Here is a 10,072-nt window from a genome sequence, read left to right on the forward strand (position 1 = left end):
AAGAGATGAAGAGTCAGATTGTGAGTTATAATTGGGTTAGGGAACCCAGAACCCAAATCGGTGTTGCAGCTTCTCACAGCTTCTTCTCTGCTTGAATTCATTTTCCGTTCATCAAAATCTGGTGTTTGGATTTGAGTTTCTCATGCTCTGCATTTTCTGATTCTTCCTCAGAATCCCTGTATATACTTATAGTTCCAATTAAAGTAAAATTTCAATTTTCGAAGCTCGATCACTTTACAACCTTTCCATTCCATCCCTCTCTCTCTCTCTGTGTGTGATTATTGTGTCTAATCTATAATAATTAGAGCTTATCGTCACTACAGGACACCCAGATCCGAAAAACAAACAGGAAGTATTGACAATTGGTTTTTGGTTGTTAGATATATGATCGGATATATTAATTTTTAAAATTTTGGTCATGACAAGAGGATTGGGAGAAAAGTTGGGATAATGGGAAAATTTTATTTATACTGACTTCTTTATGGGACTTCCATTGGTTATTTGTTATTCAGTAATTTGCACTAAATAAATCATTTCATGTCTTTCCCCATTTCCGTATGGTCATGTCTTTCACATATATTAACTTTTTACGCTTAACTGTTTTTTTGCCATGAACTATTTACACTCACACAGCATAATCTTGTGATTTTATTTTTAATATGATTGTCAAGATAGTTAATCAAATTCATATTTGGAAAAAATATGACGAAAAAATTTAAATTTACTTATAAAAGTACATAAAAAGCAAATCAAGTATTTTTTAAAAAAAAATAGTAATATCAAACATTATTTTTTTTGAAAAGAACTCAATATCAACGTCGTATCCATGTTAAGGATGGACTAAAACCAAGCGAGACTTTATGAAGCCCAATTCTCTTTGTCCGAGAAGCCCAATTCAATTTCTAGTTTCTGAAACCCAGATCCATTTTAAATTTTTATTTTTGAGCTTCTTTTGCATTTCTTTCCGAGGAGTCTACTCGCCATTTATACCTTTCAAATTTTCAACGGCTAGTCCTGTAAAAATCTCCCCTTAGCGGCGCAACTCCTTTCTTATCTTAAGTGCAATTTTGCAATATTAACAAGTATTTGATGCATTTGAAATCAAATTTAGGATATACTTACTCAAGATAGTAAGCGGTCTCACTATCATAAGGAGAACACAAGTTTGAATTCTAAGAAATATACTTGTTGAAAGGACTATAACCTTAACACTCTCAACTCGATAGAGATTAGTCTCAAGTTTAAAATGATTTAAGGATACTCTGAATTATATAAAAAAAGTTTAAGATATACTATTACTCCCTCATAAATACTTTCTCCGGTTCAAAATATAAGCTAAACTTTGTTAAAGAAGTTTTTTTTTTTATAAAATAACATTCACTTTTGTCTAAGTATTTAATGAGTTTTTTTCAATTGTTTCCCCATACATTCTCTTTTTTTTTTTTTTTATTTATTGTATCTTTTACTTATTCTCTTCATTAATAAGGATATATTTGAAAAAAAAAATACATGGCTTACATATTTATTGTTTCAAATTGATTTTAACTAATTTCTTGATAAACATAAATAGATAAAGTTTAGCTTATATTTTGAATAAGAGGGAGTACTTTGTACATAAAACTAAACACGAACCCATTAATTAAGAATTTTAAAATGGATATAAGAACTAAATATGATATTCTTCAACTTTATATATCTGTTTTAATATTATAAAGCCAAATACAAACCCATTTCTCTTCAAGTGCGTTGCATAAGAACCAACCCTCCAGGCCTTTAAAGAAAATTTCCACAAGATTATATGATCCAGCCTCAAAGGTTCATTAATTTTTCTGCGTACTAATATACTAAGATGTGTCTATCACTGAAAATCAAAAATAGCAGTTTAGACAATTATTACCTCACTTCAACAGGACAGATCAAAATTATAACAAATGTGCGTATTCTATTCATCTTTTCACACTATAGACGTCCATATTTTATGAATTTTCATTTCTGAAACTCGATGTGATTTAATTGTTTATTTGGGGAAAAAATCCAAATAGCAATACGCATCACAAACCCATATTTATTATTCACACACACACACACGTGTGTATATATTTGGCAACATATATATTGAACCAATTGAACTAAAAAAGGGTTTCCACCCCCTTGCCCGTTTACTTTTGTGTAGGACCACGTCAATGCAGTCCGAGGCTAACTTGGGTCAAAAAAAAAAAAGAGCCATCCAATGGCACAGAAGGATCAGCTTGAAAACTAAATATTCCTCCGGTCTTAAACATAAAACCTATTTTATAATGTAATTAACACTAATTATACTGCAAAAAAAGTCATATATTTAGAACCGGAAGAACATATTTGAAGATAAAAATAATACACAAATCTCAGAGAAATTAAAGAGGATATGGTATGAGATAATTAGATGTGTATCAAGTTGATATTTTTGTGCAAGCAATTTGTTGAACATATTGTTTATGATTGACCTATTTAATGAAGCAATGGGGTCAAAGATTAATTACATGTCTATCTGATTCATAACTATCGAACTTGAAGGCCAAGTGGATAAGCAACGACTTAAGTTGCATTAAATAGAAGTTCATTCATCATTCACTTCGCCACATTACTTAGTTGATCTTCCTTGACGGCAATCCAATAAACAATTTGAATAAATCGAGTAGAATTTATCTCCTCTTTTATAAATTGTATAATTAATAGTTCCATGAGCAAGCTACCTAGGGAGAAAAAGTAATAAAAGCAAGTTTATGTCCTTTTTTTAAATTTAAAAGTTTAAGTTGGTTGATCCCTTAGTTTGTTTTTTGTTAAGGGTTTATGTCATTAATATAAGAGCTAGTTAATTAATTTGATAAAATTAAAAAATTAAAAAAAATTTACTTCTACAGTTCTTAATATAAGACCTAATTAACTAATTTGAATAAATTAAAGATGTATAAGTTAAATTAGTCAGCATGATATGTTTTTTCTGAAATATCATAATCATCTTCCTTAATTCTTTTTCTCCCTCTCCTAGTTGATTGTTGTTGAGAAAAAATTGATAAACATGAGAAATATATCTTACATATAGAACTAATATCAACTCTCAAATTAGGTCTTACATAAAAGACTAGAATAGTACTTAATTATATAACTTATATGACATGATTTTTCTGAAATACTTATATGTATCATTAGATTATATATCAATTTATAAGCCAAATAAATTAGTCTGGAGGAAAATGATAAATATAATATTTTAAAATAATTTATTTAACTTCATAAATCTCTCCAAATTAGTCAATTGAATTTTATATTGAGGAGGTAGTATATAATTAATTCTTCATCATAAACAATTCAAATCCATTACTGCTTTTGATCTCATATACAAGCAATAATTAATCAAATAAAATATGTGGGAAATGTAATTTATTTTCTAAACATACCCTTGTTTATGAAAAGAATAAGTGGGAGATAATGTCTGATCATTAATGTGAAGACGTATCTTATATACCCTTTTTAGTTGTTGGAAAGATGAGTTGAAAATGAACAAATTTAGACATTTTGTTCATTTCCAAATAGAATTAATACGTTTTAAAGAATTTCATTGATTTTGGTGAAGGTCCTAGAAATAATTAAGATATTTGGCTCAACTTATATTACCTCTGCAAGTCTTATTTAAACATGGGATTATGTGATCAATCATTTATAAATGAGATGACTGATGACTGCATGAATTCCTTTCATCACATGAGAAATAATATTTAAAAAAAAAAAGACTTGATGGAGTATTAAAATGGACTCTAACCTATTTCATAAATTTCTTATCAATTGAATGGATTGGAGGGTTTAATTCATAAAGTCAACCCATAAGTTTAGAAATGCATGAATTGAAAGAGCAATAATGGTTTTTGGTTCAAAAAAACAAAGAGCAATAATTGCAGAGGGTACAATAACTTGAGTAGTTGTTTGGATTAGTTTAGAATATGTTTTTTTAACGTTTTATAAGACAAACTCCTCTAATATAGTGCAGGATTACTTCTACATGATAAATCCGGACGGATACCAACCATACACATATAAACTCACATATATGTTTTTCTTTTGTCACCCAAAAAAGAAAAAACGCATATATTGATGGTCAAAAATTGCAAATCTTTAAACAAATCTAAGTTTTTGGATTATTTCAAGGAAACCCATGTCCCTACCTCTTTAATGTGATTTTCTTTTTATACGAAAGTTGCTTCTTTTTGCGCATTAATTATTCTTTTGAATGTTTTTAATTATGTTAGTCTTTTTCAATTTCAAATAAAATGATATTTCATCCAGCCGCTTAACAAAAGGACTTGAACAATGGAGACCAAAGAGTGGAGAGCTTCCACTAAGGCCTGCCTGCCTTTCTTTTGTGAGATTATGATTAGATTATTCAGTTCAATTAAGAAAAATATTATTATGATGAAAAAAATCATTATTTTCATAAAATCATTCTGACAGCAGCAGCTTAAAAATGCAGAATTGACGGCTCACAAAAGTCAACAAAGAAGGACCAATCTTGTTTATATGATCCCCACCTGCTACCAGAAGATTTAAGAGGGAAAATGACATTTTGGGAAACAGTTAATGGGATTTAAAAATAGGGAAAACCATATTGAAGGTATCCATACTTTCTCTCAATTTTTAATTTGGTACCTATGTATTTTTTTCTTTTAATTAAACATTTAATTTTATCTTTTTAGCAACATTAGCTCTTATAACTTTGTTCTATTGATATTTTTAGTCTCTACATAAAGATTAATGATGTTAATAGAGGAAAAATAAAGATTTAGTTAATAACAAAAAACACATAGGTACCAAATTGAAAATTGAAAAAAAGTATAGGTACCTCCAATATGGTTTTCCCTTTAAAAATATAATATTGACTTAGATTTCATCGAAATTACTTTATTTAATAGAAATAATAGAAATCCAGTTAAAAATCACTGAAATTCAATTGACAAGGATATTTAAGTATTATTATTTTTCTCATGAGATCTCAAAATGTCATTTTCTCAAATTACTGCAAAAATTTTATAGTAACTACAATATGTTTATATCACATAATGAAGAGTTAATTTGCTTTTAAACCCTACATAATTTTTAACTTTCTTATTTTTTTCACATATTTTCACGAATTAATATGGTGCGATCTTCATTTTTTCAAATTTAAATATTAAAGATGAATATAATTTAAAAACCTTTAAATCATTATCTCTAAAAGATAACTAACCTAGTTTCGAAATATATATTAAAAAAAATTTGAAAGTAAAATAAAATTTAAATAATCTAGAATACAATTTAATAGAAGAAAAATTACACAAAAGTTCTATGTAAGAAAATTAAATACATTCAAACAAATTATATGTACAAGCCTATCAGTATCATTTATTAATTTTTTTTTTCATTTAAATGGACAAGCAGGTTATGAACAAGATGGAACATATTACCTCTTATTTGTAGGAGAGGTTTTATGTCACTAAGATATAAGATTGTTGGCCTATTATTGCTGGGTTAAACTTAAACTTGTAAAATTTGTAAAAAATTAATTTTTAAGGACCTTTTTGTGTTGAATTTTTTTAATCCTTCAACAAAATACTCCTCCAATCCTACATATAAAATCTTTATATTAGTGCCAATTATCAAAAAATCTAAACTAAAAGACCATGAGCATCTCGGCCAGGCAATAGAATAAACATTCCCTTTCAGACAATTTGTTGGGACATGGCAGAGAAGCTAGCGTTCGTTAAAATCGGAATCTGGCAACAGTAAAATTACAGAGGCTGGATAAATTAATTAATTACTGAATAAAAAAATAGCATCTTTTAACTAATTTTTTTTTTAATACTATTATAAATTTTAAAATCCACTTATGATATTTGATTTGAAGTAAGTAGATTAAATACTCCTCCGGTTCTTAATATAAAACTCATTTAACTAATTTGATTAGATTAAGGAAGTTAGGTAAGTTAATTAATTATAAGAAAAGTGACACATTTTTCCTAAAATACCATAATGATCTTTCTAATACCCCATCTCCCTCTTCTACTTGATTATGATTGAGGGAATATTCATAGGAATAATTTAGAGAAAATTGATAAATATAATAAATGGGTCTTATATTTAGGAACAAAACTAACTCAAGAATTGAGTCCTATATTAAGGACCGGAGGAGTATATAAGATCAAGAATATAAGGTTTCTGCTTGATTAAAATAAGAAAAGATGGATGGAACATAATTTTATATTCTACTCTATATAATATTATGAGTTTCCTGGCATAAAAAGAAATAGAACCATGCTTTGCTTTCTGACTGGATAAAACTAATATAGAAAGGAACTTCGATAAAATAATTATAATTCTTTTTAATGAAATTTAAATAAATTTAACACTATTCATTTGTTTCGTTTTAAAATACTGAACGAAGTTAATAAAAGCAAAGCAAACCAATCGTTATCGCCATTGGAGAGAAAAAAGAAAAGAAAAGAAAAAAAATCAATCAGAAATCATTTGAGAGAATCATCCCAGTGAGTATCAAGGAGGGACTTTGTTGCCCAAGAGTGGGCACAGTTCTTCTCCTTGCAGTGCCATTCCCACAATTCAATAATGGAATTTTATCGTACTAAACGTGCGCCAATCAAACTTTCTTGAGGAATCTTATTGCTTTCACCTTTCTAATAAGGCGAGTGTGCCAGACATTACACCAACCATAGAGTACGGCTTTTGAAATAGATCCACACACTATTCAACATAATCATCTACCACCGCACATTGTCATTGAATATGGACACCCACATTTTGCTTTGTGACTCACAGTACTTTATATAAAAACTTGTTTAATTTTTATTTTGATCTTAATAATAAAATCCTAATCTATTTTGTCTTTTATATTTATCTATTTTTTTCAATGGTAATACTATCTAATATATTTTATTAGTAAAAATATTTCAAAAACAATATATATTTATTACAAATAACTAATTTAATTAATTTTTTAACCTATTTAAATTAATTAATTAGAAATTGCCACTAGTAATTGTTTCCATAAGGCAATATTACTTGCCTTATTCAACTCTGATCATTCATGCACTTCACAAAAGTCATTAACATAATCACAGGCTTGCTGAGAAAATTGGGAGACAGGGTAACTTTACAAGGGAAGCAATTAAAACAAAAACAAAAACAAAATTGTAACGGTTGGCTGTAGTTCTTCAGGAGAGATTTCGGAAAACAAACAGATTACAAAGAAAAGAAAAAGAGCATCGAAAATCCTGAATGATGCTGATGGCTTGATGGTTTCTGTCTCCAGTGAGAGAAACCATTACAACTATGATTTTCTAAGTTGTGTTGCCTCCTCTTTCTTCCTGGCTTTGCAACTTGAGTACCCTACCCTACATGTCTTTCCTTCGAGCTATCCAAGAGCTAAATACTTGTCTGTTTCAGGCCATTCTGGTTTGTGGGCAAATTTTCACCCTCCCAAAAAAAAGTGCTTTGAGCATGAAGCCTCCTAACCTTACCTAACATCTCACCAATGCATTAAGGAGTGTCCCCTTGAAATTACTATATACTCCTATTGCCTTGCACTTGAAGCTAAGCTGTCATCTCTGCCCAGGAATCAAGTTGAGCTTCCTTCATGATGAAAATCCATACGGATTAGACAGTCCTTTCACCGGAAATTAATCCTCAAAAGGGATGGTCGTGCAGACGAGTTTCTCACAAAAAATATCTGCCTGAGATTTTTCACTTCAGATGTGGGACACCAGAATTAATTAAAACCTCTACCTTTTTTCTCAAAATATCTCCCATGACTCGTCTCCTTCACTACAAAATTCCAACCATAAGCTCAAATAAGAACTTTATCATGGGAACATGCAGCAGAACAATGAAATTTGAAATAATTCTTTTATAATAATCTTAAACAAGAAACATGTGAACAGACATACATCTAGCAGAAGGTACATCCAAATTATTCAGCGAGATCCCAAAAGGAGAAGACGTAGTCCCTCTGTACAAGATACAAGAAGCTAGATTTTAATTTCGTTCTTATCTTGAGGACAAGTTCTAAAGAAATCTGTGCAAAGAACTTCCTCCATGCAACGCGGATAATAAGAACATAATCTGCCCATCATTCCCATCAGATTCTACCTGATTCTGAAGTTCACGATACTTGGCCACAACATCTTCTGGCAGAACTTGGTTCCTGCAAAGAGGGCAGGTAGCCCAATATTGCTGCAACCACTTGTCCAAGCAATCTCTGTGAAATGTGTGTTTACATTTCAAGTTCCTCACCTTTTCCCCTTCCTGGAATTCAGATAAGCACACCCTGCACTCAGCACCTTCTTGCCTCAACCTCTTGGTGAAACAAATTGTGGGGTTCTTCTGTTCGATAAGTTTGAGATATTGGGTGGTATTAACTGGACGTGTGTCTGACCTGAGCTTCTTTACGAGGACCATAACTTGTATTAGAAGCAGAGCCAACAGGACTACGGCCTTGGTGCAAAGTTGAGAGAAGATCTCAGAGAGAGCCATCATGGCTTCAGGTGAGGAATTCCTAAATGCAATACGATATCTTATAATGAAACAGTCATTGGTATTATAGTGGGTTCATCTTCCAACGTCTTTTCCATTGGAAATATTAATACAAGGAAACAGTGTAAATCAGTTATGACTCATATCAAGTCAAGCAGGTAAAGATGCAAGGAAACAGTGTTATCAGTTATTAATGCAAGAAAATATTGACGTCACTGGTCCCATATCAAACCAACCAGATAAACATGGACAATCCTTGCTATAGTCAGTTTTTTAAGATTGAGAATTCAACATTGGTAAACAGAGGAAAATCCTAGAATAGGGTAAAACACAATTACGATCCAAATAATAAGACTAGAAGGTGGCCAAAATGGAGAGTGGAATAATATTTTAACTAGGAAGTGATGGCTAAGGAGGGCGGCTGGCTGTTATACCGATGAAGAAACTGATGGTGTCTATCCAGTCAAAGAGGTAAGAAATGAACGGGTCGTTAGGTGGACCGGTAAAGATTAGCGCATGCACAACATTGATTTGAATTCTAAGGTTTTTTTTTTTTTTAATTCTTAAATTTCCTTTTTCGTGGGAAACATAATCAAGTTAATTTTCCAAGCTGATGGAAACTAGCATGAGAAAATTCTCACTGGAAAGATTTAACAAACAACCGAAGACAAAGTCAAAGCACCTTCCTGTGAGGGATGCCTCGAGGTTGCTTCCATCCACCTTGGACTTGGAAAAAAACACAATTCGCCAAAGGAAGGTTTGGTGAACTTGATTTGACCACTCGTGTGAGCTGCCAAACCAGGAAAAAATGAGTTACTAACAACATGAAATATGGAGTGAAAATTCAAATTCAACTGTCAATAAAAAATGGCGACGAATCCAATTTTGCTTTTCATTATTGAAAAGCATGACATCAGTGAATCTAGAATATGAACACGTAAAGTGAATGACAATTACTGGGTTTGATTCTTACTTCTTATATCACGGAGCAGAACAAACGAAACATATTGTGAGTACGGAGCGATGCAGAATTGAAGATGCAGCAGCTGGTTAATTCGCCGAGCAAAACAGATTTCTGGTTCTCTGAGAAACCAGAACGCACAGGGAAAGAAACACTCTTCTTCATGGAAGAAGATTAAAATTCAAAAGGGGGGGGGCCGGTGACGCCGCCTCGCCTAATGAACGGTTCATCTGTCACAAAAACGATTTAACTTTTACCATGAGGGTTGCCAACAATCCCCAAACGTTCCAGAACCTTTCTAAAAATATATGAAGGGCCGAAGTTGGGCCGCTTAGGCCTGATAGATCCATTTTAGTTTAGGACCGACGGGTATCCGATATCGACTTGAGTACCTTCTTCTTCTTAGGGGTGTTTGGGAAACCCCAAACCATGGTTTCAGAAGCACTTTTCCGCAAAACGAGTAATCTCCTCCACATATTTACTTCGTAATCCGTAAAAGCACTTCTGAAACCATAGTTTGGTTTCTATCCAAACACCCCTTAGAAAAAGAGTAATAGA

General features: G+C 31.3%; 1 long non-coding RNA gene across 2 annotated transcripts; it reads right to left on the reverse strand.

Annotated features, from left to right (window-relative positions):
- Positions 1–7,766: 7,766 nt before the first annotated feature.
- Positions 7,767–9,747, reverse strand: LOC114714491 (uncharacterized). Of its 2 annotated transcripts, XR_003737456.1 has the most exons (5): positions 9,527–9,747; positions 9,216–9,343; positions 8,170–8,575; positions 7,968–8,029; positions 7,767–7,845 (listed from the first exon to the last, which is right to left on the reverse strand). It is a non-coding gene; the product is annotated as an uncharacterized LOC114714491 (long non-coding RNA). The 2 variants fall into 2 exon arrangements; XR_003737455.1 differs by having other exon boundaries at positions 8,170–9,343; positions 9,527–9,745.
- Between the last annotated feature and the right edge of the window lie 325 nt (positions 9,748–10,072).

This window comes from Neltuma alba, unplaced genomic scaffold (assembly GCF_004799145.2).
Source record: "Neltuma alba isolate B1F8T4 unplaced genomic scaffold, ASM479914v2 tig00011509_pilon, whole genome shotgun sequence".
Lineage (NCBI taxonomy): Eukaryota > Viridiplantae > Streptophyta > Magnoliopsida > Fabales > Fabaceae > Neltuma > Neltuma alba.